The 11,064-nt window shown below is 33.5% G+C and overlaps 1 long non-coding RNA gene across 1 annotated transcript; it reads right to left on the bottom strand.

Annotated features, from left to right (window-relative positions):
- Positions 1–239: 239 nt before the first annotated feature.
- Positions 240–8,075, bottom strand: LOC115836656. Its single transcript, XR_004031652.1, has 3 exons — positions 8,064–8,075; positions 1,037–1,043; positions 240–333 (listed from the first exon to the last, which is right to left on the bottom strand). It is a non-coding gene; the product is annotated as an uncharacterized LOC115836656 (long non-coding RNA).
- Between the last annotated feature and the right edge of the window lie 2,989 nt (positions 8,076–11,064).

The raw sequence follows: 11,064 nt of genomic DNA, 5'->3' as shown, positions 1-11,064 counted from the left end.
ATTGGTTATTGCCTGTCTTTTGGAGAAGAGCCATTTTAACTGTGATGAGATGGTATCTCGTAGTCTTGACTTGCATTTCTCTGATGATCAAAGATGGTGAGCACCTTGTCATATTCCTGTTGCCATTTGTATATCGTCTTTCGAGACATGTATTCAGATTTTCTGGCCGTTTTAAATCACATTATTAGATTTTTTTCCCTCTATTTTTGTTTGGGTTTCTTATGTATTCTGGTTATTAATTCCTTGTCAGATGGGTAGTTTGCAAATATTTTCTTCCATTCTGTAGGTTGTCTCTTCATATTGCTGATTGTTTCCTGTGCTGTTCAGAAGCTTCTTAACTTGAAACCAGGCAAAGTGGGTCATGCCTGGAATTTCAGCACTTTGGGAGACTGAGGCAGGCGGACTTGAAGCTAAGATTTCAAGACCAGCCTGGCCAACATGGTGAAACCCGGTTGCTACTAAAAATACAAGATAATTACCTGAGCATGGTGGCACACGCCTGTAATCCCTGCTACTTAGGAGGCTGAGGCATGAGAATTGCTTGAACCCGGGAGGTGGAGGTTGCAATGAGCTGAAGTCATGCCACTGCACTCCAGCCTGGGCGACAAAGCCAGACTCTGTCACAAAAAAAAAAAAAAAAAAAAAAAAAGGCTTCTTAATTTCTTAATTTGATTTGGTTGCCTATGCTTGTAAGGTATTGCTCAAGAAGTCTTTGCCCACTCCAATGTACTGGAGAGTTTTTCCAGTATTTTCCTCAGTAGGCTCATAGTTGGAGGTCTTATAAGTGTTTAATCCATGTGGATTTGATTTTAGTATATGGCAAGAGATAGAGGTCTAGTTTTATTCTTACATATATAGATATACAGTTTTCCCAGCACCATTTATCAGAGAGACTGTCCTTTCTCTAATGTATGTTCTTGGAAACTTTGTCAAAAATGAGATCATTGTAGATGTATGGATTTATTCCTGCATTGTTCATTCTATTCTACTGGTCTACGTGTCTGTTTTTATGCTCATACCATGCCATTTTGGTTACTATAGCTCTGGAGTATAATTTAAAGTGAGGTATTGTTTTTCCTTCAGTTTTGCTCAAGATAGCTTTGGCTATTCTGGGACTTTTGTGGATCCATATAAATTTTTGGATTGTTTCTATTTCTGTGAAGAATGTCATTGGTCTTTTGAAAAGGATTGCATTAAATTTGTAGATTGCTTTGGGTGGTAGGAACATTTTAACAACATTGATTCTTTAAATCCATGAACATGGATTATCTTTCCATTTATTTTCTGTACTCTTCACCATTTTAAATTCTCTTTTTGTGAGCCAGTGTCACCTGAGTTTATTCCAGATTACTTTCTGCTATGACAGGGCAACTTTGAGTTCAATGCAATGTCTCACAATTGCCTCACTCTCCTTCTCCAAAGCACTCAGAATCTCTCTCTGCACCATGCCCCTACTGCCAGAGGATGGAGGAGGGATGGCATTGGCAATTCAAGAATTTTTTTTATCTACCTCTTCAGTGCCTCTTTTAGTGATATGAAGTTAAAACCAGGTACCGTGAGTGCTCACCTATTTTTTTATTTTTACAAAGGTGGTTTTCTTGTGTAAATAATTGTTAAATTGGTATTCTTGCAGGGGGATGATTGGTGGAGACTTCTATTCTGCCATTTTGCTCTGTCTCCAAGAATCTCCAGTAGGATTTATCTCAGGTATGCAAGGCAGTTTCAGCCTTTGAATATCACCTAATGGAACCCATCATACCAACAGTGTAAAAAATAAAATTTACATGATAATAAGAATAGATACAGAAGAAGATTAGCAAAATTTAATACCCACTCATGACTAACAACTCTCAGGGAATTAGAAATAGTGGAGAACTTCCTCAACTTGATAGAGAATATCTACAAAAACATACAGCTAACATCATACTTAATGATTAAAAACTGAAGCCTTTCTCACTGAGATCAGAAGTAAGGCAACAATGCATCTTCTCACTGCTCCTTTTCAATATTATATTGGAAGTAGTAACTAACACAATTACACAAGAAAGTATATAAATATTTGGAATAAATTAATAAAATTATATTTCTTCACAGAAGACATGATTGCATATGTACAAAATCTGAAAGAATTAACAAAAAAGAAACTATCAGAACTAATAAGCAATTACAGCAATATTGTAAGATACAAGGTAAATGTACAAATGTCTATTGCTTTCCTATATGCCAACAAGGAACAAGTGGAATGTGAGATTAAAAACACAATACCATTTACATTAGCAACCAAAAAATATTATAAGATATAAGTCTAACAAGATAGATACAAGAACCATATGAGGAAAATGGAAGAACTCTGATGAGAAAATCAAAGAAAAATTAATAAATGGAGATATAGTTTACGTTCCTGAACTCCAATCAAAATCTCAGAAAGTCACTTAGTGAATATGGACAAACTGATTCTAAAGTTTATAAGGGAAGACAAAAAGACTCAGAATGTCCAAAACAATACGGAAGTACAAAAAAAAAAAAAAAAGACGTAGAACTGACGCTACCCAATTTCAAGGCTTAATATAAAGCTATGCTAATTAAGCCAGTGTGATACTGGTGAAATAATAGACAAATAGATCAATGGTACATAATATAGAGCCCAGAAATAGACCCATATAAACACAGTCATCACAGCTTTGACAAAAAACCAAAGGCAAAACAATATCAGAGGTCACATTTTCAACAAATGGTGCTGGAATGACTAAATATCTACATGCAAAAGGAATACATTTAGACGCAGACCTCACACCCTTCACAAAAACTAACTTAAAGTAAATTATAAAGTTAAATGTACAATACAATGCTATGAAACTTGTAGAGTGTATGACATAGGAGAAAATCTAAAACTAATCATATTTTTATCACGAGATTGAACAATCTAGCTTTTTGGTATTAAATGAAAGGAGTTTAAAACATATCTACAAAAAAACTTGCAACCAGTATTTATAGTAGCTTTATTTATATTTGCCAAAACATGGAAATAATCAAAATGTCCTTCAATAGGTGAATGGATAAATAAACTGTGATACATCCAGATAATGGAATAGTAGAAATGTAATTACACATTACTATGTGAATAAAAGGCTACATACTGTATAATTCCATACATATGATATTTTAGAAAAGGAAAAACTATGGATACAGTAAAAAAGATCAGTTGTTACCAGGGCACTGGGGTTAGGGATGAATAGGTAGAGCATTGAAGATATTTTATGCAGTAAAGATGTTCTATATGACCCTATAGTCATGGATATATATCATTATACATTTGTTCAAATTCATGGCATGCACAACACCAACAGTGAAACCTAATGTAAACTATGGACTTTGGGTGATTAGGATGTTTCAATGTAAGCTCAACAATTGTAATAAATATACCATTCCTGTGGGGGATGTTAATAATGGGGGAGGTTATACCTGTGTGAATATATGGGTTATCTCTGTACCTTCCTCTCAATTTTATTGTGAATCTAAAACTGCTCTAGAAATATAAAATATTTAAGAAATACTAGCTTATTTGGTATTTGGCATGTTCATAGATAAATCTGTACATGTTTCCAACTTCCTAGAAAATCTACCCTACTATAGCAGTAAATTTTGGCCCATTTAAATTTAAGATAATGTTTAGTTCTTTACCTGATGTAAAAGAGGAACCACATATTTTATCTGATTTAATTTGTTTGATATCACTTGTAAAATACTCAAAAGTAACTTAGTAGAAATAAATGTTTGCTTTGGCTTAAGAGAGTATATCGACACTATAATTTCTAAATTCTTCTCGGTTCTGGAATGTGATCTATAGGCCATTTCACATACATTCTCAATCTCATGCATTGATACCTTCCAAAAATAAACTTACACTTAATGTCATGATCTCTACAAGAACTATTGTACTGTCCCTATATATAATTTTATAAACTGCTTACCTTATATATAAAATTTAATTTTTTAATATTTTAACATTTATTTTTCTTTTTCTTTTTTTTTTAGATGGAGTTTTGTTCTTGTTGCCTGGGCTGGAGTGCAATGGCGTGATTGTGGCTCACTGCAAACTCCACCTCCCAGGTTCAATCAATTTCCTGCCTCAGCCGCCCGAGTAGCTGGGATTAAAGGTGCGCACCACCATGCCTGGCTAATTTTTGTATTTTTAGTAGAAAAACAGAGTGTCACCACGTTGGCCAGGCTGGTCTCAAACTCCTGACCTCAGGTGATCCACCCACCTCGGCCTCCTAAAGTGCTGGGATTACAGGCATGAGCCACTGTGCCCAGTGAAAGATTCATTTTTCCACAGAGGCCAAAAGAGACTTTTCTTCTTTACCACATATTATATATTGAAGATGAAAGCTGTCGAAATGGAGGAGCTACAGTTATCAAAGTCCATAAGACAATAATAACTTTAACAAACAAATATAACCCAAATAATTGTAAAATTTAGTGTATCTCAATCAACAAAACTGCAAAATATATCCAGTCAATCACAATAATCCACTTTTCCCAATTGCACATATTTCCTCAGGTTTGGAACATGCGTAGGTTTTTCATTTATCATAAACATAATATATAATAGTTTTACATGGGGTTATACATGGGGAACAACTTTTATCCTTGTCTTTAAACATGAACCACTCCATGTCCCTTACTTCATGCTGACCTACTTTTCATTCCAAGAGTATACTATGTCAAAAATGACTGATAAAAACTCATTCTAGTTTTAAATAATTTCTCCAAACCTACTGCCTAATCTTAGCTTCTCTAGACCTGAATAGACATTGTCATCAGTAAAGTAAAATTCACATTATGGCTAACAAAAGTGAAGCATCCAAGGCCAGCAAGAATAACAAAGGCCATATCCCCCTCTAATTTCCATGTATTTCTCATTGAATGGATGTTAGTTTATAATATGAAAATTATTGGTTATATGCAAATAGATGTATTAGAGCATAAGGCTATGACACAGATGCTGTGAGTTCACACCTTTGCTCTGTCATTTATTCATTGTGTGGCCTTAGATAATGTTTTTATCTTCTTTGTGCCTACTATTTCATTTTTAAAAGGTGGAAATTATATTAGTGCCTAACTCACTGAATTATTTCAGACAATAAGTGAGAAACTGCAGATTGTTTAGCATATTCTTAAATCCAAAATAAGCATTCAACAAGCGCTATTATATCATTTTTATTTTGCTTATGATTATAATTATAGAGTATGATATAGTCTTAACAGGGAGATCTTTATTTGCTCAGATGTAACAAATCTATAAGTCACAAAAACCACCTTTATTCTCTTAGATAAGAAAGAACAATTTGCAGGAGGATCCTTGAAAGAATTAAAACTAGTTTTTAATATCTTATTTGTTTTGTTTTTGGTTGGCCTACAAGGGCCAGTGTGTCAAGAAAATGTGTTTCTGTGGAATGAGAAAAAGTTCATCAGAATCCAATGAAACAAGGAACTCAAATGAAATTGTAGCATGCTTCTGGAGTTAATTTACAGGTAATAAGGAGAATAGCATCAACATCTTGGGCTCTGGTTAGGTATTAATAAAATAGTATTGAACGCTTTACTTTCTACATAGAATCTTTTCAAGAAGTTCGTATTTTTCTTAGTTGAACCTTTTGCTCATTACATGATTTAGTAAGACTCTTGGCTTATTTTGCCTGTTGTTTTAATTTCTAATTTTGTGTAGATTTTCAGATTATGTCAGCTATGCCAAAAAGAAACAACAAAATGTACTTAGCATTCTTTATTTTTTAAATTTAAAATAGATAAAACTTTTGCTTTTAACAGAATTATTAATATATAATACTCATACCATCAAATTCACCATTTTAAAATAAGACTAAGTGATTTTTAGTATATTCAGAGTTGTATGGACATCACTAAAATATAATTTTAGGAGATTTTGGTAATCACAGAAAAAAACTTTATATCTATTCGCAGTCAATCCTCATTTTCCCCTTCCCCTGGCCTCTGGAAACCACTAATCTACTTTCTGCCTTTATGGATGTGCTTATCCTAGACACTTCATAAAAATGAAATGGCACAATATGTGATCTTTTATAACTCACTTCTTTCACCTACTGTAATTGTTTTAAGTTTCATCTAAATGGTAGAATGCATCAGTACCTCAATCCTTTTTATTGCTGAACAATATTATGTTGAATAGATGAAACACTTTTTGCTTACCTATTCATCACTCCATGGTTATTTGTTTTATTTCTACTTTTTGACTACTGTGAATAATGCTGCTGTGAATATGAATGTACATCTTTTTGTGTGGAAATAAGTTTTACTTCTTGATGCTATATACCTAAGAGTTAAATTACTGAGTCATATGATAACTCTACAGTTAACATTGGGAAAAACTGAAAAATTATTTTTCATAATGGCGATCTCATTTCCTTTCCTCAACAGCAATTTATGAGAGTTCGATTTTCTCAATATTCTTGCCAACATTTGCTACCCTCTATTATTTTTATTATTGTCATTTTAGTGTGTGAAATAGTATCTCATTGTAATTTTTATTTGCATTCCACTAATGAATAATGATGCTGAGCATATTTTTCTGTGCTCATTAATCATTTGCATAACTTCCTGGAAGAAAATGTATATGTAAAACTTTGCTAATTTTTAAATTGGGTTATCTACCTTTTAATTGTTGAGTTGTAGTATTTTTTAAAATCACAATTTTAATTGGGGATGGAAGGCAAAAGTTTGGTAGTAACAATAAATTAAGAGATCCAATATAAGAATAAAGCAAAATGACTATTATATACATATTCTGGTAAATAAATGTGGACATTAATTAATTTACTCAATAAGTAGTTACAGAGTACCTTCTGTTTCCAAAACACTCATCTTAACGTTGAGCTTACAGTGGTGATCCGCCTTTTAGGGCTTCTATTGTTGACAAATAAGGATATGAATTAAAAGTATCAATTCTGTTGCTAATAATCACCTAGTAATAAACAACAGCAAAAACAAGAAAAAAACGTCGTCATGAGAGAGAGTATCTAATCGGGTAGATAAAACCTCTCTGTTGAGATGACATCGATCTGAGATTTTAAAGTAACAACCTTTTAAAGAGGCAGTGGAGATCATTTTGGGCATTAGCAAAAGCAACAAAAGGTACTAAGGCAACAAAATGATTGATAGGGTTAAGGAAGAAAAATAAGAGGACTGATATGGTTGTAATTTAGATTTAGTGGGGAATAGAGAAAATAAAATGTTCAATGGAAGATACATAATGCTTTGTGTGCTATGGTTAGGAATTCAGATTTTCTTCTATTAAATTGTGTGAGAAGCTATTAAGACATTTCAAACAAGGGAATAAAATTTCCTTGTGAAAAGATCACCTTTTCTATAATTTGGTAAATGGTTAAGGGAACAAAAAAGTAGAAGCATAGAGGTGATGAAGGAGGTTATATAATAGCCAAAGATGAAGGTGTTGCCCAAGACTCTGGTGGTGATGATAACAGCATAACCTCAGGGACAGATCTGAAAGCTATTTTGGAGGTAGAGCTCATGGACTGGCTGATTACAGGATGATGTGAATGGTGAAGGAAATGAAAGTATTCCAGGTGAATCCAATTTATGCTGCTTGCATCTTTTACCTTTATAGATACATATTCTCATTGCAACCTCCGCTCCCCGGGTTCAAGCGATTCTCGTGCCTCAGTCACCAGAGTAGCTGGGATTATAGGCATGGGCCACCATGACTTGCTAATTTTGTGTTTGTAGTAGTGATGGGATTGATCATGTTGCCCAGGCTGGTCTCGAACTCCTGTCCTCAAGTGATTCACCCACATTGGCCTCCCAAAGTGCTGGTATTATAGGCATGAGCCCCTAAGCTTGGCATAAAAAATATATTTTATATTGTATCAGAGTGAATTATTAGTGGTGCTTTTTACTTAATCAGGGGAAGGAAGATACTTAATGTTGATTTAGTAAGGAAGATGATTTTCTTCCACAAAACCATCTTTCAATCAAAAGCCCGATAGAAATACAATTTGGAAGCCTACTTATGTATTACCTAGACAGAAATATTCTAGATTAACATCTTCTTCCACAAATTTGGGGGTTTTTTTATGGCTTCGATTAACCATAACTCATCCATGAAACTAAAAACAATTCTACATGAGAGCATGTAATATTCAGTATGGTCTATTTAAATGATTAGCATAAATACTACTTAAATGAGTCAGGCAGTGGCCAGATTGATGTTCAAACTCTACTTCTGTAATTCCTAAATATTTCATTATCGTGGACCAGTTTTCTGTCCAAAGTACTCCTTGAAAAATAACACAGTAAATGATCGAGGGCAGGAACATATGGAATTCCTCAAACCTTTCTTTTCTTTAATAATTCTAAACTCTTGGCTTTAATGTCCACCTGTGATACCAGCTGATATGACAAATATCACATTATATTAAAATATAATATGAATTAAAATATCATATTATCTTCAAATATCTGAACCATAATCAGATTTTCCCAGATGTCAGGGAGTATCTGATGTTAGGAGTAGCTAAATTTACTTTATTTGTATTCTTCTCCTTACTTGCTAGTGATTGGACGAGTAATTTTATTAGTGCCAAAGTATCAAAAATAACCAACAATGATTGCTGTAGTCACTGAAACAAGAGCTCTAGAGCTATAGTTTCCATCATCACACCATCCGCTGAACTCTGTCTTCCTTACATTCCCGGTAACAAATGCTTAAAATGCCATTTAATAAGAAGAGAATTGTGCAAAATTTGGACTGAGAGTCTGCCAAAGCAACCGTAAACTGAAACCGAAATTTGCTGCTTTGTGGAAAATATGTCTGTTGTAACAAATCTTGTATTAAAAATTTGTTTCCTCAAGATTGTTTTCTTTGCTATCAAACCCATGAAAGACCCAAATGGTCTGTAAGAGAGGTTATTGATTGGATACAAGGTTTAGACTTAAACCTGTAATATCTGGGCCATAAATCAATTATAGAATATTCAGAATAAATGGGGAAAAACATTTATTAAGCCGAGTTGGAAGTATTTTGCCACAGTCTTCTCATCCAACCCTACTGTGTGGATTGATTAGATAATTGGATTTACCTACATCACTATTTTACAATTTGCTTGATGTATCTGTGATAGTTATTTCTTCTTCCTCAGATATTGTCACCCATTACAAACACTACAGATATTCCAGGCCCTACTTTGACTTAAACTAAACTGAATAAATATTAGGCAAGATGATCAGATATATTATTCAATGTTTTTAAAAAAGATAAAACAGGTGGAAAACTTTAAAGGAGAGTTTTCTTTTCATTCATAAATATTCTTTTGTTCAGTCATTTTTACTGATTTGTATCTCAGAAGCAGAGCCGGTTTCCTAGAACACTTCTTTATCATAAGCAGCAGAAACTCAACACTAGTTCAAGCCATATACATACACAAATACTGGTTTGTGTGGTTGGGATTTATCGACTTACATAACTAAATTGGAAAAAAGGAAATGGTCCCCAAGTTCAGAGACTTGAAAGCCACCATGATTCTTTCTATCACTTGATTGTTTCTTTCTATCTGTTGGCTGCATTTTCTTCTATTGTAGCTTTTTATTTTATTTATTGTAGCTTTTATGTATTCTCTTCTATTGATAGGCAACTGCGCAGTGAACACGTGGTGGTTGTGAGAGGGAATATATAGCCAGTGAAACTCAGCTATTATAATCATGCTATTCGATTATTAAAATTGAAATAGTTATTTCTCCAAGCTCCATTTTAAAATAATCCTGGAATAGGACTTTAATTCACTCAGAGTCTTTGCAGTCCTGATTAAAACCTGGTGGCAAAAAGAATGGAATATCAACACTGGCTTAACTTAGATGATGTGCTGACAATTTATACCCAACCATAAGATGAAGAACAAATGCAATCATGTTAAGAAGGTATCAGCTCCTATTTGACAAAGGTAGTAAAAGAATGAGGAAAGTCAGTTTCTCTACAGAAGAGAATCTGAAGTTTCTGGAGAACTGGTGGTTGTCACCGAAACCATTGCCCTGTTACTAGAGCACTGATTGTTGGGCAATAACAATAGAAAACGTCCACACAAAGGGCTGGCTGTCACTAATAAAGAAAAACATATTGACAAGCTCACAGAATTTGATCACTTCAGAGCACTTGATGCAAACCAAGAAAGAAAAAAAAAAGTAAGTAAATAAAGAAAGAGATAAAAGGGGCCTAAACTATATCTCTTCCTCACAAGTATTAGTTATTTATGTTAGTAGGTAGAAAATATTTTCAACATTTCGTGTAATTCTTAAAATATAAAGAGATTTTATTTGCTTAGCAAAATATTTTGCTTCTGTTTTGTTTGAGATACTTCTTAGGTACTCTTTCTAACGCGAACATCAAAATAATTTTCATACCTAGATTTAATTTGAAGTTTCTAAGTCTGTCTAAAAATACTAATTATCTAGACTCTCCACAGAACTTTTGGAAGGTAGAAGATAATTGTATTTCTCTTTTACAGATGAATGACCCAGAAGCAGAGAGCTTAAGTGTGTTTGTGAAAACCATATAGTCATTCATGTGCAGAAGCAAGCGTTTACCATAAGCATGGCCACTGCCTGTTTTTTTAACTATCAGCTTAACTGCCACTCGTTAAGCAGAAGAGGTAGTGATCCATGCCCTCTATTTCCTTCCATTTAATTGCCTGGAATCAGACTGGACTCTGAGACCATTGCCTTTAGAATTTATTTTTAAAAGCTCATATTTGAAAGATTTTTCAAAAATCTGATTGATGTATAAGAATCTGTTTTGTATTTGGGATAAATCTATGTCATTAAGAGAAATAAAGCTCAGGTAATAAATGTAAGAGAATTTTTACTTGGAACATGTCTGAATGTCTTGAAATTGATTTCACCAACAAAGTAAAATATCTAAGCAAATTCTTAAAAGAAAAAATGTGTTAATCACATAAAAACAGCATTAAATGTCCTTATTCAAAAGTAAACTTCAAATGAACCCCTTATAAAACTGCA

Source organism: Nomascus leucogenys, chromosome 9 (assembly GCF_006542625.1).
Source record: "Nomascus leucogenys isolate Asia chromosome 9, Asia_NLE_v1, whole genome shotgun sequence".
Lineage (NCBI taxonomy): Eukaryota > Metazoa > Chordata > Mammalia > Primates > Hylobatidae > Nomascus > Nomascus leucogenys.
This window is presented reverse-complemented; position numbering and strand designations above follow the sequence as displayed.